This window comes from Globicephala melas, unplaced genomic scaffold (genome assembly GCF_963455315.2).
Source record: "Globicephala melas unplaced genomic scaffold, mGloMel1.2 SCAFFOLD_182, whole genome shotgun sequence".
In the NCBI taxonomy this organism is placed as follows: domain Eukaryota; kingdom Metazoa; phylum Chordata; class Mammalia; order Artiodactyla; family Delphinidae; genus Globicephala; species Globicephala melas.
Genome location: NW_027207354.1, coordinates 176718 through 203554, shown reverse-complemented (window position 1 = coordinate 203554; position 26837 = coordinate 176718). Strand labels below are relative to the sequence as shown.

Below are 26837 nucleotides of genomic sequence, written 5' to 3'. Positions count from 1 at the left end.
ACACCGGCACACAGGTGGCGGCGCCGGGGCTGGGCGCCGGTGGGGGCGGCCAGGTGCAGGTCGAGGGGCTCGCGGGCCGAAAGGACGGCAACTGGGCCCATGGCGGAGTCTGGGTCTGGAGGGCTCTGAGCCTCCATCCGCTCTGGTGCCTCGGGTCTACCGGCCCGACGCCTGGTAGCGCGACACCCCACCGGCCCACAGACGTAGCCTCCCCAGCTGTGCTCACAGCGAGTCCAACCGCAGCCTGCATCCCTCCACGGGACACTTGGATTACTCCCGCGATCCCCACGAGGTGCGGCACCCGGCGGCCGAATGGGCTGAGATCCTGCCCTTGCGGCGCCCTGTGGCCACCTCCGCCTCCCTCACGGTACTGGCCGAGGCCTCGGACCAGCGGGCCCCGGCTCCCAGCTCAGCGCTGCTCCTCCGCCCCTCTCACCTCCTGCCCGACGTCCAGGCTACCGAGCACCCTCCACCCCCGCCCACCTTCATGCCACTCAGCCGGAACCCGGGAGGCAATGCCAACTACCAGGTGTATGACAGTCTGGTGCTGAAGCGGCAACCGCAGGAGGGCCAAGCGCGGGCCAACTCGCTGCTACCTTCCACCTCGGCCTCCAGGCCCTCTCTGCACGGGAGCCAGACTGGGAAAGTGAACTTACCAGCAGCAAGTGGGGGCAGGGGCAGGGGGCGGCAGGGCATGGAGAGAGGAATAAAGAGCGCCAGAGTCCAGGAAACATTGGTGGTCTGTGGCTTGGAAGCGCCACTCCTTCTGCCAGCCTGGGTCCCTGCGCTTGGCTTCCTGCAATAAGAAGCCAGTGTCCCCTTCTTGGCCTGAGGGTCCCTTTGGTTTAGTGGCCACAGTTCTGCCAGCAGGCCCCTCCTGGTCCTATACCATGCACTAAGTACATCTGCAGCTGCAGACTCCAAACCCCTGGTCTCTGGGCACCTCCTCTGTGTCTCAGCTGTCCCTGTCCACAGAGAGCCTCATACAAGAAGTTGCTTCCAAACTGGGAGGTTCCACATCTGGGCAGGTCCAGCTCCAGGCCCAGTGAAGGGCATGAAGAAGGCTGAGGCTCTGGACTCCAGCCAGGCCTTCAGCAGGCCTCTGAGGCCAAGGTCTTCCTAGTCTCAAGAGGGGCCAAGAGACGCAATGTGTCATTTGAACAAGTGAGTCAGCGGGCGGTGAGCGAATGAATGACCGCTCGAGGGGATGTATGCCGGCCACCGGGCCCTGTTTGACTGTCCAGGCTCAGCTTACCTGACCCTGGTTACCAGGGAATGCCACTCTGGGCCCTCCTTTTCATCCCCCTCCCTCACTGTGACCTCACCACCTGCCCCATTATGACCCAGTCTGGCTCCCAGTTAAAACTGGAGGGCAGAGGGCCCAGGCAGTCCTGGGACCAACGGCCATGGGTGAGCGAAACTACTACCGAGCCGAGCCGTTCACTGGCCCCATCCCCAGGAAATGCCAGGAGCAAGGATACTCAATTCTTCTGATCCCGGTCAGCTTCATCTTGCTCAACGTGGGGATCAACATGGTGACTATGGTCAGGGCAGGATCTGTGCAGCGCGGTTGGGGGAGCCCTGGGGTCTTGAAGGGGCTGAGGTGGGAGGGCTGCTGGGGTGTGACCGGGACAAGGGTTGGATTTCAGGGCTCACCCTGCTCCCGGCCTCCCCCCTCCCCTTCTTCCCTCAACTCTGGAGGCATCTGAAGAGATTCTTGCGGGCACTTTTCAATCGTATTTTCCACAAAGGTGAGTGGGCGCCGGCGTGGGTTCAGGGGATGTGGGCCTGTCCCCTTTCTTCTATCCCTGCCTTGATTCTCAGCCCCTCAGGAACCCAGGCCCTGACCCATCTCGCCTTTCCCCACAGACAAGCAAGCCAGCTGTGTAGGCACCCATCGCATGTGCATGCGCTGCTCCGTGGATCCCAAGAACCTGTGCTCAAGAGTTTCTTCCCACTTCTGCCATCGCCCAAGCTTCCTGCTCGGGCAGGTAAACCCACCTTGACTACTGCCTGCAGCGGGGCTCGGCGGGGGCGGAGCCGGCGGCCCCCCCGCCGCGGGCGAGTAAAGGAGAAGGCGGGCGGAGCGGGAGGCAAAAAGCCTACAGCACCCGGTATTCCCAGGCGGTCTCCCATCCAAGTACTAACCAGGCCCGACCCTGCTTAGCTTCCGAGATCAGACGAGATCGGGCGCGTTCAGGGTGGTATGGCCGTAGACGGGGGCGGGGGGCCGCGGGCGGCCTCTTGAGGCCCAGTTTCGCTGGCGCTGGCGCCTTAACGCCAGCCTGGCGGCCGGCCCGCCCCGGCAGGGCCCCCTCGCCCGCCCAGGCAGGGGCAACGGAGGTCTCGGGTATCGGGCGGCGGCGGAGGGTTTGGCGACCACCTCCCAGCCCAGGGCGGCCGTGACCCAGCAAACCCTTCGGCGCTTGGCGCCCCGCCCAAGATCCCGCACGTCGCTCACAGGGACGTGGCCCCGGAGGCTTCAGGGCCCGGGGCCCGCGGTCCCTTGGGCATCGGCCCTGCCCGCCCACGCGGCCCTAGGCGCAGCCCGGCCGCAGCCCGGGCCGGCCCTCCTGCCCGACAGCAGCTGGCCCGAAGCCACCGGGAGCCACCATTGAGTCGCCACGGCCCCTCAGCCCCGGCAAGGCCACCCTTGCCCCCACACCCCCCGCCGAGCTCAGGACCCCGCCCCTGGTGGCCGGCAGGCCCGGGGAAGCGGCCCCTGCCCTCGATCCCGCTCCCGCACCCGGCCGCGGTGACACGCCAGAGGGGCGGGGTGGGGGGGGGCTTTTGTCAGAGGGAGCTGTGGAGGGACACACCGGCACACAGGTGGCGGCGCCGGGGCTGGGCGCCGGTGGGGGCGGCCAGGTGCAGGTCGAGGGGCTCGCGGGCCGAAAGGACGGCAACTGGGCCCATGGCGGAGTCTGGGTCTGGAGGGCTCTGAGCCTCCATCCGCTCTGGTGCCTCGGGTCTACCGGCCCGACGCCTGGTAGCGCGACACCCCACCGGCCCACAGACGTAGCCTCCCCAGCTGTGCTCACAGCGAGTCCAACCGCAGCCTGCATCCCTCCACGGGACACTTGGATTACTCCCGCGATCCCCACGAGGTGCGGCACCCGGCGGCCGAATGGGCTGAGATCCTGCCCTTGCGGCGCCCTGTGGCCACCTCCGCCTCCCTCACGGTACTGGCCGAGGCCTCGGACCAGCGGGCCCCGGCTCCCAGCTCAGCGCTGCTCCTCCGCCCCTCTCACCTCCTGCCCGACGTCCAGGCTACCGAGCACCCTCCACCCCCGCCCACCTTCATGCCACTCAGCCGGAACCCGGGAGGCAATGCCAACTACCAGGTGTATGACAGTCTGGTGCTGAAGCGGCAACCGCAGGAGGGCCAAGCGCGGGCCAACTCGCTGCTACCTTCCACCTCGGCCTCCAGGCCCTCTCTGCACGGGAGCCAGACTGGGAAAGTGAACTTACCAGCAGCAAGTGGGGGCAGGGGCAGGGGGCGGCAGGGCATGGAGAGAGGAATAAAGAGCGCCAGAGTCCAGGAAACATTGGTGGTCTGTGGCTTGGAAGCGCCACTCCTTCTGCCAGCCTGGGTCCCTGCGCTTGGCTTCCTGCAATAAGAAGCCAGTGTCCCCTTCTTGGCCTGAGGGTCCCTTTGGTTTAGTGGCCACAGTTCTGCCAGCAGGCCCCTCCTGGTCCTATACCATGCACTAAGTACATCTGCAGCTGCAGACTCCAAACCCCTGGTCTCTGGGCACCTCCTCTGTGTCTCAGCTGTCCCTGTCCACAGAGAGCCTCATACAAGAAGTTGCTTCCAAACTGGGAGGTTCCACATCTGGGCAGGTCCAGCTCCAGGCCCAGTGAAGGGCATGAAGAAGGCTGAGGCTCTGGACTCCAGCCAGGCCTTCAGCAGGCCTCTGAGGCCAAGGTCTTCCTAGTCTCAAGAGGGGCCAAGAGACGCAATGTGTCATTTGAACAAGTGAGTCAGCGGGCGGTGAGCGAATGAATGACCGCTCGAGGGGATGTATGCCGGCCACCGGGCCCTGTTTGACTGTCCAGGCTCAGCTTACCTGACCCTGGTTACCAGGGAATGCCACTCTGGGCCCTCCTTTTCATCCCCCTCCCTCACTGTGACCTCACCACCTGCCCCATTATGACCCAGTCTGGCTCCCAGTTAAAACTGGAGGGCAGAGGGCCCAGGCAGTCCTGGGACCAACGGCCATGGGTGAGCGAAACTACTACCGAGCCGAGCCGTTCACTGGCCCCATCCCCAGGAAATGCCAGGAGCAAGGATACTCAATTCTTCTGATCCCGGTCAGCTTCATCTTGCTCAACGTGGGGATCAACATGGTGACTATGGTCAGGGCAGGATCTGTGCAGCGCGGTTGGGGGAGCCCTGGGGTCTTGAAGGGGCTGAGGTGGGAGGGCTGCTGGGGTGTGACCGGGACAAGGGTTGGATTTCAGGGCTCACCCTGCTCCCGGCCTCCCCCCTCCCCTTCTTCCCTCAACTCTGGAGGCATCTGAAGAGATTCTTGCGGGCACTTTTCAATCGTATTTTCCACAAAGGTGAGTGGGCGCCGGCGTGGGTTCAGGGGATGTGGGCCTGTCCCCTTTCTTCTATCCCTGCCTTGATTCTCAGCCCCTCAGGAACCCAGGCCCTGACCCATCTCGCCTTTCCCCACAGACAAGCAAGCCAGCTGTGTAGGCACCCATCGCATGTGCATGCGCTGCTCCGTGGATCCCAAGAACCTGTGCTCAAGAGTTTCTTCCCACTTCTGCCATCGCCCAAGCTTCCTGCTCGGGCAGGTAAACCCACCTTGACTACTGCCTGCAGCGGGGCTCGGCGGGGGCGGAGCCGGCGGCCCCCCCGCCGCGGGCGAGTAAAGGAGAAGGCGGGCGGAGCGGGAGGCAAAAAGCCTACAGCACCCGGTATTCCCAGGCGGTCTCCCATCCAAGTACTAACCAGGCCCGACCCTGCTTAGCTTCCGAGATCAGACGAGATCGGGCGCGTTCAGGGTGGTATGGCCGTAGACGGGGGCGGGGGACCGCGGGCGGCCTCTTGAGGCCCAGTTTCGCTGGCGCTGGCGCCTTAACGCCAGCCTGGCGGCCGGCCCGCCCCGGCAGGGCCCCCTCGCCCGCCCAGGCAGGGGCAACGGAGGTCTCGGGTATCGGGCGGCGGCGGAGGGTTTGGCGACCACCTCCCAGCCCAGGGCGGCCGTGACCCAGCAAACCCTTCGGCGCTTGGCGCCCCGCCCAAGATCCCGCACGTCGCTCACAGGGACGTGGCCCCGGAGGCTTCAGGGCCCGGGGCCCGCGGTCCCTTGGGCATCGGCCCTGCCCGCCCACGCGGCCCTAGGCGCAGCCCGGCCGCAGCCCGGGCCGGCCCTCCTGCCCGACAGCAGCTGGCCCGAAGCCACCGGGAGCCACCATTGAGTCGCCACGGCCCCTCAGCCCCGGCAAGGCCACCCTTGCCCCCACACCCCCCGCCGAGCTCAGGACCCCGCCCCTGGTGGCCGGCAGGCCCGGGGAAGCGGCCCCTGCCCTCGATCCCGCTCCCGCACCCGGCCGCGGTGACACGCCAGAGGGGCGGGGTGGGGGGGGGCTTTTGTCGGAGGGAGCTGTGGAGGGACACACCGGCACACAGGTGGCGGCGCCGGGGCTGGGCGCCGGTGGGGGCGGCCAGGTGCAGGTCGAGGGGCTCGCGGGCCGAAAGGACGGCAACTGGGCCCGCGGCGGAGTCTGGGTCCGGGCCAGCCACCCCGGGAGCGTCTGGGGTGCGCCTGCCTTCCAGGGCCGCCTTCTGGCCGCCTGGCCGGCCGGGCCGGCGGGGAGCGACCCCGCCGGCGCGCGCCGTGGTGGGAGGGGCCTGAGGAGGTGGGGCCTGCAGCGGGGCCCGGCGGGGGCGGAGCCGGCGGCCCCCGCCGCGGGCGAGTAAAGGAGAAGGCGGGCGGAGCGGGAGGCAAAAAGCCTACAGCACCCGGTATTCCCAGGCGGTCTCCCATCCAAGTACTAACCAGGCCCGACCCTGCTTAGCTTCCGAGATCAGACGAGATCGGGCGCGTTCAGGGTGGTATGGCCGTAGACGGGGGCGGGGGGCCGCGGGCGGCCTCTTGAGGCCCAGTTTCGCTGGCGCTGGCGCCTTAACGCCAGCCTGGCGGCCGGCCCGCCCCGGCAGGGCCCCCTCGCCCGCCCAGGCAGGGGCAACGGAGGTCTCGGGTATCGGGCGGCGGCGGAGGGTTTGGCGACCACCTCCCAGCCCAGGGCGGCCGTGACCCAGCAAACCCTTCGGCGCTTGGCGCCCCGCCCAAGATCCCGCACGTCGCTCACAGGGACGTGGCCCCGGAGGCTTCAGGGCCCGGGGCCCGCGGTCCCTTGGGCATCGGCCCTGCCCGCCCACGCGGCCCTAGGCGCAGCCCGGCCGCAGCCCGGGCCGGCCCTCCTGCCCGACAGCAGCTGGCCCGAAGCCACCGGGAGCCACCATTGAGTCGCCACGGCCCCTCAGCCCCGGCAAGGCCACCCTTGCCCCCACACCCCCCGCCGAGCTCAGGACCCCGCCCCTGGTGGCCGGCAGGCCCGGGGAAGCGGCCCCTGCCCTCGATCCCGCTCCCGCACCCGGCCGCGGTGACACGCCAGAGGGGCGGGGTGGGGGGGGGCTTTTGTCAGAGGGAGCTGTGGAGGGACACACCGGCACACAGGTGGCGGCGCCGGGGCTGGGCGCCGGTGGGGGCGGCCAGGTGCAGGTCGAGGGGCTCGCGGGCCGAAAGGACGGCAACTGGGCCCATGGCGGAGTCTGGGTCTGGAGGGCTCTGAGCCTCCATCCGCTCTGGTGCCTCGGGTCTACCGGCCCGACGCCTGGTAGCGCGACACCCCACCGGCCCACAGACGTAGCCTCCCCAGCTGTGCTCACAGCGAGTCCAACCGCAGCCTGCATCCCTCCACGGGACACTTGGATTACTCCCGCGATCCCCACGAGGTGCGGCACCCGGCGGCCGAATGGGCTGAGATCCTGCCCTTGCGGCGCCCTGTGGCCACCTCCGCCTCCCTCACGGTACTGGCCGAGGCCTCGGACCAGCGGGCCCCGGCTCCCAGCTCAGCGCTGCTCCTCCGCCCCTCTCACCTCCTGCCCGACGTCCAGGCTACCGAGCACCCTCCACCCCCGCCCACCTTCATGCCACTCAGCCGGAACCCGGGAGGCAATGCCAACTACCAGGTGTATGACAGTCTGGTGCTGAAGCGGCAACCGCAGGAGGGCCAAGCACGGGCCAACTCGCTGCTACCTTCCACCTCGGCCTCCAGGCCCTCTCTGCACGGGAGCCAGACTGGGAAAGTGAACTTACCAGCAGCAAGTGGGGGCAGGGGCAGGGGGCGGCAGGGCATGGAGAGAGGAATAAAGAGCGCCAGAGTCCAGGAAACATTGGTGGTCTGTGGCTTGGAAGCGCCACTCCTTCTGCCAGCCTGGGTCCCTGCGCTTGGCTTCCTGCAATAAGAAGCCAGTGTCCCCTTCTTGGCCTGAGGGTCCCTTTGGTTTAGTGGCCACAGTTCTGCCAGCAGGCCCCTCCTGGTCCTATACCATGCACTAAGTACATCTGCAGCTGCAGACTCCAAACCCCTGGTCTCTGGGCACCTCCTCTGTGTCTCAGCTGTCCCTGTCCACAGAGAGCCTCATACAAGAAGTTGCTTCCAAACTGGGAGGTTCCACATCTGGGCAGGTCCAGCTCCAGGCCCAGTGAAGGGCATGAAGAAGGCTGAGGCTCTGGACTCCAGCCAGGCCTTCAGCAGGCCTCTGAGGCCAAGGTCTTCCTAGTCTCAAGAGGGGCCAAGAGACGCAATGTGTCATTTGAACAAGTGAGTCAGCGGGCGGTGAGCGAATGAATGACCGCTCGAGGGGATGTATGCCGGCCACCGGGCCCTGTTTGACTGTCCAGGCTCAGCTTACCTGACCCTGGTTACCAGGGAATGCCACTCTGGGCCCTCCTTTTCATCCCCCTCCCTCACTGTGACCTCACCACCTGCCCCATTATGACCCAGTCTGGCTCCCAGTTAAAACTGGAGGGCAGAGGGCCCAGGCAGTCCTGGGACCAACGGCCATGGGTGAGCGAAACTACTACCGAGCCGAGCCGTTCACTGGCCCCATCCCCAGGAAATGCCAGGAGCAAGGATACTCAATTCTTCTGATCCCGGTCAGCTTCATCTTGCTCAACGTGGGGATCAACATGGTGACTATGGTCAGGGCAGGATCTGTGCAGCGCGGTTGGGGGAGCCCTGGGGTCTTGAAGGGGCTGAGGTGGGAGGGCTGCTGGGGTGTGACCGGGACAAGGGTTGGATTTCAGGGCTCACCCTGCTCCCGGCCTCCCCCCTCCCCTTCTTCCCTCAACTCTGGAGGCATCTGAAGAGATTCTTGCGGGCACTTTTCAATCGTATTTTCCACAAAGGTGAGTGGGCGCCGGCGTGGGTTCAGGGGATGTGGGCCTGTCCCCTTTCTTCTATCCCTGCCTTGATTCTCAGCCCCTCAGGAACCCAGGCCCTGACCCATCTCGCCTTTCCCCACAGACAAGCAAGCCAGCTGTGTAGGCACCCATCGCATGTGCATGCGCTGCTCCGTGGATCCCAAGAACCTGTGCTCAAGAGTTTCTTCCCACTTCTGCCATCGCCCAAGCTTCCTGCTCGGGCAGGTAAACCCACCTTGACTACTGCCTGCAGCGGGGCTCGGCGGGGGCGGAGCCGGCGGCCCCCCCGCCGCGGGCGAGTAAAGGAGAAGGCGGGCGGAGCGGGAGGCAAAAAGCCTACAGCACCCGGTATTCCCAGGCGGTCTCCCATCCAAGTACTAACCAGGCCCGACCCTGCTTAGCTTCCGAGATCAGACGAGATCGGGCGCGTTCAGGGTGGTATGGCCGTAGACGGGGGCGGGGGACCGCGGGCGGCCTCTTGAGGCCCAGTTTCGCTGGCGCTGGCGCCTTAACGCCAGCCTGGCGGCCGGCCCGCCCCGGCAGGGCCCCCTCGCCCGCCCAGGCAGGGGCAACGGAGGTCTCGGGTATCGGGCGGCGGCGGAGGGTTTGGCGACCACCTCCCAGCCCAGGGCGGCCGTGACCCAGCAAACCCTTCGGCGCTTGGCGCCCCGCCCAAGATCCCGCACGTCGCTCACAGGGACGTGGCCCCGGAGGCTTCAGGGCCCGGGGCCCGCGGTCCCTTGGGCATCGGCCCTGCCCGCCCACGCGGCCCTAGGCGCAGCCCGGCCGCAGCCCGGGCCGGCCCTCCTGCCCGACAGCAGCTGGCCCGAAGCCACCGGGAGCCACCATTGAGTCGCCACGGCCCCTCAGCCCCGGCAAGGCCACCCTTGCCCCCACACCCCCCGCCGAGCTCAGGACCCCGCCCCTGGTGGCCGGCAGGCCCGGGGAAGCGGCCCCTGCCCTCGATCCCGCTCCCGCACCCGGCCGCGGTGACACGCCAGAGGGGCGGGGTGGGGGGGGGCTTTTGTCGGAGGGAGCTGTGGAGGGACACACCGGCACACAGGTGGCGGCGCCGGGGCTGGGCGCCGGTGGGGGCGGCCAGGTGCAGGTCGAGGGGCTCGCGGGCCGAAAGGACGGCAACTGGGCCCGCGGCGGAGTCTGGGTCCGGGCCAGCCACCCCGGGAGCGTCTGGGGTGCGCCTGCCTTCCAGGGCCGCCTTCTGGCCGCCTGGCCGGCCGGGCCGGCGGGGAGCGACCCCGCCGGCGCGCGCCGTGGTGGGAGGGGCCTGAGGAGGTGGGGCCTGCAGCGGGGCCCGGCGGGGGCGGAGCCGGCGGCCCCCGCCGCGGGCGAGTAAAGGAGAAGGCGGGCGGAGCGGGAGGCAAAAAGCCTACAGCACCCGGTATTCCCAGGCGGTCTCCCATCCAAGTACTAACCAGGCCCGACCCTGCTTAGCTTCCGAGATCAGACGAGATCGGGCGCGTTCAGGGTGGTATGGCCGTAGACGGGGGCGGGGGGCCGCGGGCGGCCTCTTGAGGCCCAGTTTCGCTGGCGCTGGCGCCTTAACGCCAGCCTGGCGGCCGGCCCGCCCCGGCAGGGCCCCCTCGCCCGCCCAGGCAGGGGCAACGGAGGTCTCGGGTATCGGGCGGCGGCGGAGGGTTTGGCGACCACCTCCCAGCCCAGGGCGGCCGTGACCCAGCAAACCCTTCGGCGCTTGGCGCCCCGCCCAAGATCCCGCACGTCGCTCACAGGGACGTGGCCCCGGAGGCTTCAGGGCCCGGGGCCCGCGGTCCCTTGGGCATCGGCCCTGCCCGCCCACGCGGCCCTAGGCGCAGCCCGGCCGCAGCCCGGGCCGGCCCTCCTGCCCGACAGCAGCTGGCCCGAAGCCACCGGGAGCCACCATTGAGTCGCCACGGCCCCTCAGCCCCGGCAAGGCCACCCTTGCCCCCACACCCCCCGCCGAGCTCAGGACCCCGCCCCTGGTGGCCGGCAGGCCCGGGGAAGCGGCCCCTGCCCTCGATCCCGCTCCCGCACCCGGCCGCGCTGACACGCCAGAGGGGCGGGGTGGGTGTGGGGCTTTTGTCGGAGGGAGCTGTGGAGGGACACACCGGCACACAGGTGGCGGCGCCGGGGCTGGGCGCCGGTGGGGGCGGCCAGGTGCAGGTCGAGGGGCTCGCGGGCCGAAAGGACGGCAACTGGGCCCATGGCGGAGTCTGGGTCTGGAGGGCTCTGAGCCTCCATCCGCTCTGGTGCCTCGGGTCTACCGGCCCGACGCCTGGTAGCGCGACACCCCACCGGCCCACAGACGTAGCCTCCCCAGCTGTGCTCACAGCGAGTCCAACCGCAGCCTGCATCCCTCCACGGGACACTTGGATTACTCCCGCGATCCCCACGAGGTGCGGCACCCGGCGGCCGAATGGGCTGAGATCCTGCCCTTGCGGCGCCCTGTGGCCACCTCCGCCTCCCTCACGGTACTGGCCGAGGCCTCGGACCAGCGGGCCCCGGCTCCCAGCTCAGCGCTGCTCCTCCGCCCCTCTCACCTCCTGCCCGACGTCCAGGCTACCGAGCACCCTCCACCCCCGCCCACCTTCATGCCACTCAGCCGGAACCCGGGAGGCAATGCCAACTACCAGGTGTATGACAGGCTGGTGCTGAAGCGGCAACCGCAGGAGGGCCAAGCGCAGGCCAACTCGCTGCTACCTTCCACCTCGGCCTCCAGGCCCTCTCTGCACGGGAGCCAGACTGGGAAAATGAACTTACCAGCAGCAAGTGGGGGCAGGGGCAGGGGGCGGCAGGGCATGGAGAGAGGAATAAAGAGCGCCAGAGTCCAGGAAACATTGGTGGTCTGTGGCTTGGAAGCGCCACTCCTTCTGCCAGCCTGGGTCCCTGCGCTTGGCTTCCTGCAATAAGAAGCCAGTGTCCCCTTCTTGGCCTGAGGGTCCCTTTGGTTTAGTGGCCACAGTTCTGCCAGCAGGCCCCTCCTGGTCCTATACCATGCACTAAGTACATCTGCAGCTGCAGACTCCAAACCCCTGGTCTCTGGGCACCTCCTCTGTGTCTCAGCTGTCCCTGTCCACAGAGAGCCTCATACAAGAAGTTGCTTCCAAACTGGGAGGTTCCACATCTGGGCAGGTCCAGCTCCAGGCCCAGTGAAGGGCATGAAGAAGGCTGAGGCTCTGGACTCCAGCCAGGCCTTCAGCAGGCCTCTGAGGCCAAGGTCTTCCTAGTCTCAAGAGGGGCCAAGAGACGCAATGTGTCATTTGAACAAGTGAGTCAGCGGGCGGTGAGCGAATGAATGACCGCTCGAGGGGATGTATGCCGGCCACCGGGCCCTGTTTGACTGTCCAGGCTCAGCTTACCTGACCCTGGTTACCAGGGAATGCCACTCTGGGCCCTCCTTTTCATCCCCCTCCCTCACTGTGACCTCACCACCTGCCCCATTATGACCCAGTCTGGCTCCCAGTTAAAACTGGAGGGCAGAGGGCCCAGGCAGTCCTGGGACCAACGGCCATGGGTGAGCGAAACTACTACCGAGCCGAGCCGTTCACTGGCCCCATCCCCAGGAAATGCCAGGAGCAAGGATACTCAATTCTTCTGATCCCGGTCAGCTTCATCTTGCTCAACGTGGGGATCAACATGGTGACTATGGTCAGGGCAGGATCTGTGCAGCGCGGTTGGGGGAGCCCTGGGGTCTTGAAGGGGCTGAGGTGGGAGGGCTGCTGGGGTGTGACCGGGACAAGGGTTGGATTTCAGGGCTCACCCTGCTCCCGGCCTCCCCCCTCCCCTTCTTCCCTCAACTCTGGAGGCATCTGAAGAGATTCTTGCGGGCACTTTTCAATCGTATTTTCCACAAAGGTGAGTGGGCGCCGGCGTGGGTTCAGGGGATGTGGGCCTGTCCCCTTTCTTCTATCCCTGCCTTGATTCTCAGCCCCTCAGGAACCCAGGCCCTGACCCATCTCGCCTTTCCCCACAGACAAGCAAGCCAGCTGTGTAGGCACCCATCGCATGTGCATGCGCTGCTCCGTGGATCCCAAGAACCTGTGCTCAAGAGTTTCTTCCCACTTCTGCCATCGCCCAAGCTTCCTGCTCGGGCAGGTAAACCCACCTTGACTACTGCCTGCAGCGGGGCTCGGCGGGGGCGGAGCCGGCGGCCCCCCCGCCGCGGGCGAGTAAAGGAGAAGGCGGGCGGAGCGGGAGGCAAAAAGCCTACAGCACCCGGTATTCCCAGGCGGTCTCCCATCCAAGTACTAACCAGGCCCGACCCTGCTTAGCTTCCGAGATCAGACGAGATCGGGCGCGTTCAGGGTGGTATGGCCGTAGACGGGGGCGGGGGACCGCGGGCGGCCTCTTGAGGCCCAGTTTCGCTGGCGCTGGCGCCTTAACGCCAGCCTGGCGGCCGGCCCGCCCCGGCAGGGCCCCCTCGCCCGCCCAGGCAGGGGCAACGGAGGTCTCGGGTATCGGGCGGCGGCGGAGGGTTTGGCGACCACCTCCCAGCCCAGGGCGGCCGTGACCCAGCAAACCCTTCGGCGCTTGGCGCCCCGCCCAAGATCCCGCACGTCGCTCACAGGGACGTGGCCCCGGAGGCTTCAGGGCCCGGGGCCCGCGGTCCCTTGGGCATCGGCCCTGCCCGCCCACGCGGCCCTAGGCGCAGCCCGGCCGCAGCCCGGGCCGGCCCTCCTGCCCGACAGCAGCTGGCCCGAAGCCACCGGGAGCCACCATTGAGTCGCCACGGCCCCTCAGCCCCGGCAAGGCCACCCTTGCCCCCACACCCCCCGCCGAGCTCAGGACCCCGCCCCTGGTGGCCGGCAGGCCCGGGGAAGCGGCCCCTGCCCTCGATCCCGCTCCCGCACCCGGCCGCGGTGACACGCCAGAGGGGCGGGGTGGGGGGGGGCTTTTGTCGGAGGGAGCTGTGGAGGGACACACCGGCACACAGGTGGCGGCGCCGGGGCTGGGCGCCGGTGGGGGCGGCCAGGTGCAGGTCGAGGGGCTCGCGGGCCGAAAGGACGGCAACTGGGCCCGCGGCGGAGTCTGGGTCCGGGCCAGCCACCCCGGGAGCGTCTGGGGTGCGCCTGCCTTCCAGGGCCGCCTTCTGGCCGCCTGGCCGGCCGGGCCGGCGGGGAGCGACCCCGCCGGCGCGCGCCGTGGTGGGAGGGGCCTGAGGAGGTGGGGCCTGCAGCGGGGCCCGGCGGGGGCGGAGCCGGCGGCCCCCGCCGCGGGCGAGTAAAGGAGAAGGCGGGCGGAGCGGGAGGCAAAAAGCCTACAGCACCCGGTATTCCCAGGCGGTCTCCCATCCAAGTACTAACCAGGCCCGACCCTGCTTAGCTTCCGAGATCAGACGAGATCGGGCGCGTTCAGGGTGGTATGGCCGTAGACGGGGGCGGGGGGCCGCGGGCGGCCTCTTGAGGCCCAGTTTCGCTGGCGCTGGCGCCTTAACGCCAGCCTGGCGGCCGGCCCGCCCCGGCAGGGCCCCCTCGCCCGCCCAGGCAGGGGCAACGGAGGTCTCGGGTATCGGGCGGCGGCGGAGGGTTTGGCGACCACCTCCCAGCCCAGGGCGGCCGTGACCCAGCAAACCCTTCGGCGCTTGGCGCCCCGCCCAAGATCCCGCACGTCGCTCACAGGGACGTGGCCCCGGAGGCTTCAGGGCCCGGGGCCCGCGGTCCCTTGGGCATCGGCCCTGCCCGCCCACGCGGCCCTAGGCGCAGCCCGGCCGCAGCCCGGGCCGGCCCTCCTGCCCGACAGCAGCTGGCCCGAAGCCACCGGGAGCCACCATTGAGTCGCCACGGCCCCTCAGCCCCGGCAAGGCCACCCTTGCCCCCACACCCCCCGCCGAGCTCAGGACCCCGCCCCTGGTGGCCGGCAGGCCCGGGGAAGCGGCCCCTGCCCTCGATCCCGCTCCCGCACCCGGCCGCGGTGACACGCCAGAGGGGCGGGGTGGGTGTGGGGCTTTTGTCGGAGGGAGCTGTGGAGGGACACACCGGCACACAGGTGGCGGCGCCGGGGCTGGGCGCCGGTGGGGGCGGCCAGGTGCAGGTCGAGGGGCTCGCGGGCCGAAAGGACGGCAACTGGGCCCATGGCGGAGTCTGGGTCTGGAGGGCTCTGAGCCTCCATCCGCTCTGGTGCCTCGGGTCTACCGGCCCGACGCCTGGTAGCGCGACACCCCACCGGCCCACAGACGTAGCCTCCCCAGCTGTGCTCACAGCGAGTCCAACCGCAGCCTGCATCCCTCCACGGGACACTTGGATTACTCCCGCGATCCCCACGAGGTGCGGCACCCGGCGGCCGAATGGGCTGAGATCCTGCCCTTGCGGCGCCCTGTGGCCACCTCCGCCTCCCTCACGGTACTGGCCGAGGCCTCGGACCAGCGGGCCCCGGCTCCCAGCTCAGCGCTGCTCCTCCGCCCCTCTCACCTCCTGCCCGACGTCCAGGCTACCGAGCACCCTCCACCCCCGCCCACCTTCATGCCACTCAGCCGGAACCCGGGAGGCAATGCCAACTACCAGGTGTATGACAGGCTGGTGCTGAAGCGGCAACCGCAGGAGGGCCAAGCGCGGGCCAACTCGCTGCTACCTTCCACCTCGGCCTCCAGGCCCTCTCTGCACGGGAGCCAGACTGGGAAAATGAACTTACCAGCAGCAAGTGGGGGCAGGGGCAGGGGGCGGCAGGGCATGGAGAGAGGAATAAAGAGCGCCAGAGTCCAGGAAACATTGGTGGTCTGTGGCTTGGAAGCGCCACTCCTTCTGCCAGCCTGGGTCCCTGCGCTTGGCTTCCTGCAATAAGAAGCCAGTGTCCCCTTCTTGGCCTGAGGGTCCCTTTGGTTTAGTGGCCACAGTTCTGCCAGCAGGCCCCTCCTGGTCCTATACCATGCACTAAGTACATCTGCAGCTGCAGACTCCAAACCCCTGGTCTCTGGGCACCTCCTCTGTGTCTCAGCTGTCCCTGTCCACAGAGAGCCTCATACAAGAAGTTGCTTCCAAACTGGGAGGTTCCACATCTGGGCAGGTCCAGCTCCAGGCCCAGTGAAGGGCATGAAGAAGGCTGAGGCTCTGGACTCCAGCCAGGCCTTCAGCAGGCCTCTGAGGCCAAGGTCTTCCTAGTCTCAAGAGGGGCCAAGAGACGCAATGTGTCATTTGAACAAGTGAGTCAGCGGGCGGTGAGCGAATGAATGACCGCTCGAGGGGATGTATGCCGGCCACCGGGCCCTGTTTGACTGTCCAGGCTCAGCTTACCTGACCCTGGTTACCAGGGAATGCCACTCTGGGCCCTCCTTTTCATCCCCCTCCCTCACTGTGACCTCACCACCTGCCCCATTATGACCCAGTCTGGCTCCCAGTTAAAACTGGAGGGCAGAGGGCCCAGGCAGTCCTGGGACCAACGGCCATGGGTGAGCGAAACTACTACCGAGCCGAGCCGTTCACTGGCCCCATCCCCAGGAAATGCCAGGAGCAAGGATACTCAATTCTTCTGATCCCGGTCAGCTTCATCTTGCTCAACGTGGGGATCAACATGGTGACTATGGTCAGGGCAGGATCTGTGCAGCGCGGTTGGGGGAGCCCTGGGGTCTTGAAGGGGCTGAGGTGGGAGGGCTGCTGGGGTGTGACCGGGACAAGGGTTGGATTTCAGGGCTCACCCTGCTCCCGGCCTCCCCCCTCCCCTTCTTCCCTCAACTCTGGAGGCATCTGAAGAGATTCTTGCGGGCACTTTTCAATCGTATTTTCCACAAAGGTGAGTGGGCGCCGGCGTGGGTTCAGGGGATGTGGGCCTGTCCCCTTTCTTCTATCCCTGCCTTGATTCTCAGCCCCTCAGGAACCCAGGCCCTGACCCATCTCGCCTTTCCCCACAGACAAGCAAGCCAGCTGTGTAGGCACCCATCGCATGTGCATGCGCTGCTCCGTGGATCCCAAGAACCTGTGCTCAAGAGTTTCTTCCCACTTCTGCCATCGCCCAAGCTTCCTGCTCGGGCAGGTAAACCCACCTTGACTACTGCCTGCAGCGGGGCTCGGCGGGGGCGGAGCCGGCGGCCCCCCCGCCGCGGGCGAGTAAAGGAGAAGGCGGGCGGAGCGGGAGGCAAAAAGCCTACAGCACCCGGTATTCCCAGGCGGTCTCCCATCCAAGTACTAACCAGGCCCGACCCTGCTTAGCTTCCGAGATCAGACGAGATCGGGCGCGTTCAGGGTGGTATGGCCGTAGACGGGGGCGGGGGGCCGCGGGCGGCCTCTTGAGGCCCAGTTTCGCTGGCGCTGGCGCCTTAACGCCAGCCTGGCGGCCGGCCCGCCCCGGCAGGGCCCCCTCGCCCGCCCAGGCAGGGGCAACGGAGGTCTCGGGTATCGGGCGGCGGCGGAGGGTTTGGCGACCACCTCCCAGCCCAGGGCGGCCGTGACCCAGCAAACCCTTCGGCGCTTGGCGCCCCGCCCAAGATCCCGCACGTCGCTCACAGGGACGTGGCCCCGGAGGCTTCAGGGCCCGGGGCCCGCGGTCCCTTGGGCATCGGCCCTGCCCGCCCACGCGGCCCTAGGCGCAGCCCGGCCGCAGCCCGGGCCGGCCCTCCTGCCCGACAGCAGCTGGCCCGAAGCCACCGGGAGCCACCATTGAGTCGCCACGGCCCCTCAGCCCCGGCAAGGCCACCCTTGCCCCCACACACCCCGCCGAGCTCAGGACCCCGCCCCTGGTGGCCGGCAGGCCCGGGGAAGCGGCCCCTGCCCTCGATCCCGCTCCCGCACCCGGCCGCGGTGACACGCCAGAGGGGCGGGGTGGGGGGGGGCTTTTGTCGGAGGGAGCTGTGGAGGGACACACCGGCACACAGGTGGCGGCGCCGGGGCTGGGCGCCGGTGGGGGCGGCCAGGTGCAGGTCGAGGGGCTCGCGGGCCGAAAGGACGGCAACTGGGCCCGCGGCGGAGTCTGGGTCCGGGCCAGCCACCCCGGGAGCGTCTGGGGTGCGCCTGCCTTCCAGGGCCGCCTTCTGGCCGCCTGGCCGGCCGGGCCGGCGGGGAGCGACCCCGCCGGCGCGCGCCGTGGTGGGAGGGGCCTGAGGAGGTGGGGCCTGCAGCGGGGCCCGGCGGGGGCGGAGCCGGCGGCCCCCGCCGCGGGCGAGTAAAGGAGAAGGCGGGCGGAGCGGGAGGCAAAAAGCCTACAGCACCCGGTATTCCCAGGCGGTCTCCCATCCAAGTACTAACCAGGCCCGACCCTGCTTAGCTTCCGAGATCAGACGAGATCGGGCGCGTTCAGGGTGGTATGGCCGTAGACGGGGGCGGGGGGCCGCGGGCGGCCTCTTGAGGCCCAGTTTCGCTGGCGCTGGCGCCTTAACGCCAGCCTGGCGGCCGGCCCGCCCCGGCAGGGCCCCCTCGCCCGCCCAGGCAGGGGCAACGGAGGTCTCGGGTATCGGGCGGCGGCGGAGGGTTTGGCGACCACCTCCCAGCCCAGGGCGGCCGTGACCCAGCAAACCCTTCGGCGCTTGGCGCCCCGCCCAAGATCCCGCACGTCGCTCACAGGGACGTGGCCCCGGAGGCTTCAGGGCCCGGGGCCCGCGGTCCCTTGGGCATCGGCCCTGCCCGCCCACGCGGCCCTAGGCGCAGCCCGGCCGCAGCCCGGGCCGGCCCTCCTGCCCGACAGCAGCTGGCCCGAAGCCACCGGGAGCCACCATTGAGTCGCCACGGCCCCTCAGCCCCGGCAAGGCCACCCTTGCCCCCACACCCCCCGCCGAGCTCAGGACCCCGCCCCTGGTGGCCGGCAGGCCCGGGGAAGCGGCCCCTGCCCTCGATCCCGCTCCCGCACCCGGCCGCGGTGACACGCCAGAGGGGCGGGGTGGGGGTGGGGCTTTTGTCGGAGGGAGCTGTGGAGGGACACACCGGCACACAGGTGGCGGCGCCGGGGCTGGGCGCCGGTGGGGGCGGCCAGGTGCAGGTCGAGGGGCTCGCGGGCCGAAAGGACGGCAACTGGGCCCATGGCGGAGTCTGGGTCTGGAGGGCTCTGAGCCTCCATCCGCTCTGGTGCCTCGGGTCTACCGGCCCGACGCCTGGTAGCGCGACACCCCACCGGCCCACAGACGTAGCCTCCCCAGCTGTGCTCACAGCGAGTCCAACCGCAGCCTGCATCCCTCCACGGGACACTTGGATTACTCCCGCGATCCCCACGAGGTGCGGCACCCGGCGGCCGAATGGGCTGAGATCCTGCCCTTGCGGCGCCCTGTGGCCACCTCCGCCTCCCTCACGGTACTGGCCGAGGCCTCGGACCAGCGGGCCCCGGCTCCCAGCTCAGCGCTGCTCCTCCGCCCCTCTCACCTCCTGCCCGACGTCCAGGCTACCGAGCACCCTCCACCCCCGCCCACCTTCATGCCACTCAGCCGGAACCCGGGAGGCAATGCCAACTACCAGGTGTATGACAGTCTGGTGCTGAAGCGGCAACCGCAGGAGGGCCAAGCGCGGGCCAACTCGCTGCTACCTTCCACCTCGGCCTCCAGGCCCTCTCTGCACGGGAGCCAGACTGGGAAAGTGAACTTACCAGCAGCAAGTGGGGGCAGGGGCAGGGGGCGGCAGGGCATGGAGAGAGGAATAAAGAGCGCCAGAGTCCAGGAAACATTGGTGGTCTGTGGCTTGGAAGCGCCACTCCTTCTGCCAGCCTGGGTCCCTGCGCTTGGCTTCCTGCAATAAGAAGCCAGTGTCCCCTTCTTGGCCTGAGGGTCCCTTTGGTTTAGTGGCCACAGTTCTGCCAGCAGGCCCCTCCTGGTCCTATACCATGCACTAAGTACATCTGCAGCTGCAGACTCCAAACCCCTGGTCTCTGGGCACCTCCTCTGTGTCTCAGCTGTCCCTGTCCACAGAGAGCCTCATACAAGAAGTTGCTTCCAAACTGGGAGGTTCCACATCTGGGCAGGTCCAGCTCCAGGCCCAGTGAAGGGCATGAAGAAGGCTGAGGCTCTGGACTCCAGCCAGGCCTTCAGCAGGCCTCTGAGGCCAAGGTCTTCCTAGTCTCAAGAGGGGCCAAGAGACGCAATGTGTCATTTGAACAAGTGAGTCAGCGGGCGGTGAGCGAATGAATGACCGCTCGAGGGGATGTATGCCGGCCACCGGGCCCTGTTTGACTGTCCAGGCTCAGCTTACCTGACCCTGGTTACCAGGGAATGCCACTCTGGGCCCTCCTTTTCATCCCCCTCCCTCACTGTGACCTCACCACCTGCCCCATTATGACCCAGTCTGGCTCCCAGTTAAAACTGGAGGGCAGAGGGCCCAGGCAGTCCTGGGACCAACGGCCATGGGTGAGCGAAACTACTACCGAGCCGAGCCGTTCACTGGCCCCATCCCCAGGAAATGCCAGGAGCAAGGATACTCAATTCTTCTGATCCCGGTCAGCTTCATCTTGCTCAACGTGGGGATCAACATGGTGACTATGGTCAGGGCAGGATCTGTGCAGCGCGGTTGGGGGAGCCCTGGGGTCTTGAAGGGGCTGAGGTGGGAGGGCTGCTGGGGTGTGACCGGGACAAGGGTTGGATTTCAGGGCTCACCCTGCTCCCGGCCTCCCCCCTCCCCTTCTTCCCTCAACTCTGGAGGCATCTGAAGAGATTCTTGCGGGCACTTTTCAATCGTATTTTCCACAAAGGTGAGTGGGCGCCGGCGTGGGTTCAGGGGATGTGGGCCTGTCCCCTTTCTTCTATCCCTGCCTTGATTCTCAGCCCCTCAGGAACCCAGGCCCTGACCCATCTCGCCTTTCCCCACAGACAAGCAAGCCAGCTGTGTAGGCACCCATCGCATGTGCATGCGCTGCTCCGTGGATCCCAAGAACCTGTGCTCAAGAGTTTCTTCCCACTTCTGCCATCGCCCAAGCTTCCTGCTCGGGCAGGTAAACCCACCTTGACTACTGCCTGCAGCGGGGCTCGGCGGGGGCGGAGCCGGCGGCCCCCCCGCCGCGGGCGAGTAAAGGAGAAGGCGGGCGGAGCGGGAGGCAAAAAGCCTACAGCACCCGGTATTCCCAGGCGGTCTCCCATCCAAGTACTAACCAGGCCCGACCCTGCTTAGCTTCCGAGATCAGACGAGATCGGGCGCGTTCAGGGTGGTATGGCCGTAGACGGGGGCGGGGGACCGCGGGCGGCCTCTTGAGGCCCAGTTTCGCTGGCGCTGGCGCCTTAACGCCAGCCTGGCGGCCGGCCCGCCCCGGCAGGGCCCCCTCGCCCGCCCAGGCAGGGGCAACGGAGGTCTCGGGTATCGGGCGGCGGCGGAGGGTTTGGCGACCACCTCCCAGCCCAGGGCGGCCGTGACCCAGCAAACCCTTCGGCGCTTGGCGCCCCGCCCAAGATCCCGCACGTCGCTCACAGGGACGTGGCCCCGGAGGCTTCAGGGCCCGGGGCCCGCGGTCCCTTGGGCATCGGCCCTGCCCGCCCACGCGGCCCTAGGCGCAGCCCGGCCGCAGCCCGGGCCGGCCCTCCTGCCCGACAGCAGCTGGCCCGAAGCCACTGGGAGCCACCATTGAGTCGCCACGGCCCCTCAGCCCCGGCAAGGCCACCCTTGCCCCCACACCCCCCGCCGAGCTCAGGACCCCGCCCCTGGTGGCCGGCAGGCCCGGGGAAGCGGCCCCTGCCCTCGATCCCGCTCCCGCACCCGGCCGCGGTGACACGCCAGAGGGGCGGGGTGGGGGGGGGCTTTTGTCGGAGGGAGCTGTGGAGGGACACACCGGCACACAGGTGGCGGCGCCGGGGCTGGGCGCCGGTGGGGGCGGCCAGGTGCAGGTCGAGGGGCTCGCGGGCCGAAAGGACGGCAACTGGGCCCGCGGCGGAGTCTGGGTCCGGGCCAGCCACCCCGGGAGCGTCTGGGGTGCGCCTGCCTTCCAGGGCCGCCTTCTGGCCGCCTGGCCGGCCGGGCCGGCGGGGAGCGACCCCGCCGGCGCGCGCCGTGGTGGGAGGGGCCTGAGGAGGTGGGGCCTGCAGCGGGGCCCGGCGGGGGCGGAGCCGGCGGCCCCCGCCGCGGGCGAGTAAAGGAGAAGGCGGGCGGAGCGGGAGGCAAAAAGCCTACAGCACCCGGTATTCCCAGGCGGTCTCCCATCCAAGTACTAACCAGGCCCGACCCTGCTTAGCTTCCGAGATCAGACGAGATCGGGCGCGTTCAGGGTGGTATGGCCGTAGACGGGGGCGGGGGGCCGCGGGCGGCCTCTTGAGGCCCAGTTTCGCTGGCGCTGGCGCCTTAACGCCAGCCTGGCGGCCGGCCCGCCCCGGCAGGGCCCCCTCGCCCGCCCAGGCAGGGGCAACGGAGGTCTCGGGTATCGGGCGGCGGCGGAGGGTTTGGCGACCACCTCCCAGCCCAGGGCGGCCGTGACCCAGCAAACCCTTCGGCGCTTGGCGCCCCGCCCAAGATCCCGCACGTCGCTCACAGGGACGTGGCCCCGGAGGCTTCAGGGCCCGGGGCCCGCGGTCCCTTGGGCATCGGCCCTGCCCGCCCACGCGGCCCTAGGCGCAGCCCGGCCGCAGCCCGGGCCGGCCCTCCTGCCCGACAGCAGCTGGCCCGAAGCCACCGGGAGCCACCATTGAGTCGCCACGGCCCCTCAGCCCCGGCAAGGCCACCCTTGCCCCCACACCCCCCGCCGAGCTCAGGACCCCGCCCCTGGTGGCCGGCAGGCCCGGGGAAGCGGCCCCTGCCCTCGATCCCGCTCCCGCACCCGGCCGCGCTGACACGCCAGAGGGGCGGGGTGGGTGTGGGGCTTTTGTCGGAGGGAGCTGTGGAGGGACACACCGGCACACAGGTGGCGGCGCCGGGGCTGGGCGCCGGTGGGGGCGGCCAGGTGCAGGTCGAGGGGCTCGCGGGCCGAAAGGACGGCAACTGGGCCCATGGCGGAGTCTGGGTCTGGAGGGCTCTGAGCCTCCATCCGCTCTGGTGCCTCGGGTCTACCGGCCCGACGCCTGGTAGCGCGACACCCCACCGGCCCACAGACGTAGCCTCCCCAGCTGTGCTCACAGCGAGTCCAACCGCAGCCTGCATCCCTCCACGGGACACTTGGATTACTCCCGCGATCCCCACGAGGTGCGGCACCCGGCGGCCGAATGGGCTGAGATCCTGCCCTTGCGGCGCCCTGTGGCCACCTCCGCCTCCCTCACGGTACTGGCCGAGGCCTCGGACCAGCGGGCCCCGGCTCCCAGCTCAGCGCTGCTCCTCCGCCCCTCTCACCTCCTGCCCGACGTCCAGGCTACCGAGCACCCTCCACCCCCGCCCACCTTCATGCCACTCAGCCGGAACCCGGGAGGCAATGCCAACTACCAGGTGTATGACAGGCTGGTGCTGAAGCGGCAACCGCAGGAGGGCCAAGCGCGGGCCAACTCGCTGCTACCTTCCACCTCGGCCTCCAGGCCCTCTCTGCACGGGAGCCAGACTGGGAAAGTGAACTTACCAGCAGCAAGTGGGGGCAGGGGCAGGGGGCGGCAGGGCATGGAGAGAGGAATAAAGAGCGCCAGAGTCCAGGAAACATTGGTGGTCTGTGGCTTGGAAGCGCCACTCCTTCTGCCAGCCTGGGTCCCTGCGCTTGGCTTCCTGCAATAAGAAGCCAGTGTCCCCTTCTTGGCCTGAGGGTCCCTTTGGTTTAGTGGCCACAGTTCTGCCAGCAGGCCCCTCCTGGTCCTATACCATGCACTAAGTACATCTGCAGCTGCAGACTCCAAACCCCTGGTCTCTGGGCACCTCCTCTGTGTCTCAGCTGTCCCTGTCCACAGAGAGCCTCATACAAGAAGTTGCTTCCAAACTGGGAGGTTCCACATCTGGGCAGGTCCAGCTCCAGGCCCAGTGAAGGGCATGAAGAAGGCTGAGGCTCTGGACTCCAGCCAGGCCTTCAGCAGGCCTCTGAGGCCAAGGTCTTCCTAGTCTCAAGAGGGGCCAAGAGACGCAATGTGTCATTTGAACAAGTGAGTCAGCGGGCGGTGAGCGAATGAATGACCGCTCGAGGGGATGTATGCCGGCCACCGGGCCCTGTTTGACTGTCCAGGCTCAGCTTACCTGACCCTGGTTACCAGGGAATGCCACTCTGGGCCCTCCTTTTCATCCCCCTCCCTCACTGTGACCTCACCACCTGCCCCATTATGACCCAGTCTGGCTCCCAGTTAAAACTGGAGGGCAGAGGGCCCAGGCAGTCCTGGGACCAACGGCCATGGGTGAGCGAAACTACTACCGAGCCGAGCCGTTCACTGGCCCCATCCCCAGGAAATGCCAGGAGCAAGGATACTCAATTCTTCTGATCCCGGTCAGCTTCATCTTGCTCAACGTGGGGATCAACATGGTGACTATGGTCAGGGCAGGATCTGTGCAGCGCGGTTGGGGGAGCCCTGGGGTCTTGAAGGGGCTGAGGTGGGAGGGCTGCTGGGGTGTGACCGGGACAAGGGTTGGATTTCAGGGCTCACCCTGCTCCCGGCCTCCCCCCTCCCCTTCTTCCCTCAACTCTGGAGGCATCTGAAGAGATTCTTGCGGGCACTTTTCAATCGTATTTTCCACAAAGGTGAGTGGGCGCCGGCGTGGGTTCAGGGGATGTGGGCCTGTCCCCTTTCTTCTATCCCTGCCTTGATTCTCAGCCCCTCAGGAACCCAGGCCCTGACCCATCTCGCCTTTCCCCACAGACAAGCAAGCCAGCTGTGTAGGCACCCATCGCATGTGCATGCGCTGCTCCGTGGATCCCAAGAACCTGTGCTCAAGAGTTTCTTCCCACTTCTGCCATCGCCCAAGCTTCCTGCTCGGGCAGGTAAACCCACCTTGACTACTGCCTGCAGCGGGGCTCGGCGGGGGCGGAGCCGGCGGCCCCCCCGCCGCGGGCGAGTAAAGGAGAAGGCGGGCGGAGCGGGAGGCAAAAAGCCTACAGCACCCGGTATTCCCAGGCGGTCTCCCATCCAAGTACTAACCAGGCCCGACCCTGCTTAGCTTCCGAGATCAGACGAGATCGGGCGCGTTCAGGGTGGTATGGCCGTAGACGGGGGCGGGGGGCCGCGGGCGGCCTCTTGAGGCCCAGTTTCGCTGGCGCTGGCGCCTTAACGCCAGCCTGGCGGCCGGCCCGCCCCGGCAGGGCCCCCTCGCCCGCCCAGGCAGGGGCAACGGAGGTCTCGGGTATCGGGCGGCGGCGGAGGGTTTGGCGACCACCTCCCAGCCCAGGGCGGCCGTGACCCAGCAAACCCTTCGGCGCTTGGCGCCCCGCCCAAGATCCCGCACGTCGCTCACAGGGACGTGGCCCCGGAGGCTTCAGGGCCCGGGGCCCGCGGTCCCTTGGGCATCGGCCCTGCCCGCCCACGCGGCCCTAGGCGCAGCCCGGCCGCAGCCCGGGCCGGCCCTCCTGCCCGACAGCAGCTGGCCCGAAGCCACCGGGAGCCACCATTGAGTCGCCACGGCCCCTCAGCCCCGGCAAGGCCACCCTTGCCCCCACACACCCCGCCGAGCTCAGGACCCCGCCCCTGGTGGCCGGCAGGCCCGGGGAAGCGGCCCCTGCCCTCGATCCCGCTCCCGCACCCGGCCGCGGTGACACGCCAGAGGGGCGGGGTGGGGGGGGGCTTTTGTCGGAGGGAGCTGTGGAGGGACACACCGGCACACAGGTGGCGGCGCCGGGGCTGGGCGCCGGTGGGGGCGGCCAGGTGCAGGTCGAGGGGCTCGCGGGCCGAAAGGACGGCAACTGGGCCCGCGGCGGAGTCTGGGTCCGGGCCAGCCACCCCGGGAGCGTCTGGGGTGCGCCTGCCTTCCAGGGCCGCCTTCTGGCCGCCTGGCCGGCCGGGCCGGCGGGGAGCGACCCCGCCGGCGCGCGCCGTGGTGGGAGGGGCCTGAGGAGGTGGGGCCTGCAGCGGGGCCCGGCGGGGGCGGAGCCGGCGGCCCCCGCCGCGGGCGAGTAAAGGAGAAGGCGGGCGGAGCGGGAGGCAAAAAGCCTACAGCACCCGGTATTCCCAGGCGGTCTCCCATCCAAGTACTAACCAGGCCCGACCCTGCTTAGCTTCCGAGATCAGACGAGATCGGGCGCGTTCAGGGTGGTATGGCCGTAGACGGGGGCGGGGGGCCGCGGGCGGCCTCTTGAGGCCCAGTTTCGCTGGCGCTGGCGCCTTAACGCCAGCCTGGCGGCCGGCCCGCCCCGGCAGGGCCCCCTCGCCCGCCCAGGCAGGGGCAACGGAGGTCTCGGGTATCGGGCGGCGGCGGAGGGTTTGGCGACCACCTCCCAGCCCAGGGCGGCCGTGACCCAGCAAACCCTTCGGCGCTTGGCGCCCCGCCCAAGATCCCGCACGTCGCTCACAGGGACGTGGCCCCGGAGGCTTCAGGGCCCGGGGCCCGCGGTCCCTTGGGCATCGGCCCTGCCCGCCCACGCGGCCCTAGGCGCAGCCCGGCCGCAGCCCGGGCCGGCCCTCCTGCCCGACAGCAGCTGGCCCGAAGCCACCGGGAGCCACCATTGAGTCGCCACGGCCCCTCAGCCCCGGCAAGGCCACCCTTGCCCCCACACCCCCCGCCGAGCTCAGGACCCCGCCCCTGGTGGCCGGCAGGCCCGGGGAAGCGGCCCCTGCCCTCGATCCCGCTCCCGCACCCGGCCGCGGTGACACGCCAGAGGGGCGGGGTGGGGGTGGGGCTTTTGTCGGAGGGAGCTGTGGAGGGACACACCGGCACACAGGTGGCGGCGCCGGGGCTGGGCGCCGGTGGGGGCGGCCAGGTGCAGGTCGAGGGGCTCGCGGGCCGAAAGGACGGCAACTGGGCCCATGGCGGAGTCTGGGTCTGGAGGGCTCTGAGCCTCCATCCGCTCTGGTGCCTCGGGTCTACCGGCCCGACGCCTGGTAGCGCGACACCCCACCGGCCCACAGACGTAGCCTCCCCAGCTGTGCTCACAGCGAGTCCAACCGCAGCCTGCATCCCTCCACGGGACACTTGGATTACTCCCGCGATCCCCACGAGGTGCGGCACCCGGCGGCCGAATGGGCTGAGATCCTGCCCTTGCGGCGCCCTGTGGCCACCTCCGCCTCCCTCACGGTACTGGCCGAGGCCTCGGACCAGCGGGCCCCGGCTCCCAGCTCAGCGCTGCTCCTCCGCCCCTCTCACCTCCTGCCCGACGTCCAGGCTACCGAGCACCCTCCACCCCCGCCCACCTTCATGCCACTCAGCCGGAACCCGGGAGGCAATGCCAACTACCAGGTGTATGACAGTCTGGTGCTGAAGCGGCAACCGCAGGAGGGCCAAGCGCGGGCCAACTCGCTGCTACCTTCCACCTCGGCCTCCAGGCCCTCTCTGCACGGGAGCCAGACTGGGAAAGTGAACTTACCAGCAGCAAGTGGGGGCAGGGGCAGGGGGCGGCAGGGCATGGAGAGAGGAATAAAGAGCGCCAGAGTCCAGGAAACATTGGTGGTCTGTGGCTTGGAAGCGCCACTCCTTCTGCCAGCCTGGGTCCCTGCGCTTGGCTTCCTGCAATAAGAAGCCAGTGTCCCCT

At 68.8% G+C, this 26837-nt stretch overlaps 13 non-coding genes across 13 annotated transcripts; all 13 read right to left on the bottom strand.

Annotated features, from left to right (window-relative positions):
• Positions 1–2099: 2099 nt before the first annotated feature.
• On the bottom strand, positions 2100–2218 carry LOC132595403 (5S ribosomal RNA). Its single transcript, XR_009561541.1, has one exon. It is a non-coding gene; the product is annotated as a 5S ribosomal RNA (ribosomal RNA).
• Positions 2219–4914: 2696 nt separating this feature from the next.
• Positions 4915–5033, bottom strand: LOC132595402 (5S ribosomal RNA). The gene has a single exon (XR_009561539.1). It is a non-coding gene; the product is annotated as a 5S ribosomal RNA (ribosomal RNA).
• A 932-nt stretch (positions 5034–5965) lies between these two features.
• Positions 5966–6084, bottom strand: LOC132595401 (5S ribosomal RNA). Its single transcript, XR_009561538.1, has one exon. It is a non-coding gene; the product is annotated as a 5S ribosomal RNA (ribosomal RNA).
• Positions 6085–8780: 2696 nt separating this feature from the next.
• LOC132595400 (5S ribosomal RNA) lies at positions 8781–8899 on the bottom strand. The gene has a single exon (XR_009561537.1). It is a non-coding gene; the product is annotated as a 5S ribosomal RNA (ribosomal RNA).
• Positions 8900–9831: 932 nt separating this feature from the next.
• Positions 9832–9950, bottom strand: LOC132595399 (5S ribosomal RNA). The gene has a single exon (XR_009561536.1). It is a non-coding gene; the product is annotated as a 5S ribosomal RNA (ribosomal RNA).
• Positions 9951–12647: 2697 nt separating this feature from the next.
• LOC132595398 (5S ribosomal RNA) lies at positions 12648–12766 on the bottom strand. The gene has a single exon (XR_009561535.1). It is a non-coding gene; the product is annotated as a 5S ribosomal RNA (ribosomal RNA).
• A 932-nt stretch (positions 12767–13698) lies between these two features.
• LOC132595397 (5S ribosomal RNA) lies at positions 13699–13817 on the bottom strand. Its single transcript, XR_009561534.1, has one exon. It is a non-coding gene; the product is annotated as a 5S ribosomal RNA (ribosomal RNA).
• Positions 13818–16514: 2697 nt separating this feature from the next.
• Positions 16515–16633, bottom strand: LOC132595396 (5S ribosomal RNA). The gene has a single exon (XR_009561533.1). It is a non-coding gene; the product is annotated as a 5S ribosomal RNA (ribosomal RNA).
• Positions 16634–17565: 932 nt separating this feature from the next.
• Positions 17566–17684, bottom strand: LOC132595395 (5S ribosomal RNA). Its single transcript, XR_009561532.1, has one exon. It is a non-coding gene; the product is annotated as a 5S ribosomal RNA (ribosomal RNA).
• A 2697-nt stretch (positions 17685–20381) lies between these two features.
• LOC132595393 (5S ribosomal RNA) lies at positions 20382–20500 on the bottom strand. Its single transcript, XR_009561530.1, has one exon. It is a non-coding gene; the product is annotated as a 5S ribosomal RNA (ribosomal RNA).
• Positions 20501–21432: 932 nt separating this feature from the next.
• On the bottom strand, positions 21433–21551 carry LOC132595392 (5S ribosomal RNA). The gene has a single exon (XR_009561529.1). It is a non-coding gene; the product is annotated as a 5S ribosomal RNA (ribosomal RNA).
• A 2697-nt stretch (positions 21552–24248) lies between these two features.
• LOC132595391 (5S ribosomal RNA) lies at positions 24249–24367 on the bottom strand. Its single transcript, XR_009561528.1, has one exon. It is a non-coding gene; the product is annotated as a 5S ribosomal RNA (ribosomal RNA).
• A 932-nt stretch (positions 24368–25299) lies between these two features.
• LOC132595390 (5S ribosomal RNA) lies at positions 25300–25418 on the bottom strand. Its single transcript, XR_009561527.1, has one exon. It is a non-coding gene; the product is annotated as a 5S ribosomal RNA (ribosomal RNA).
• Between the last annotated feature and the right edge of the window lie 1419 nt (positions 25419–26837).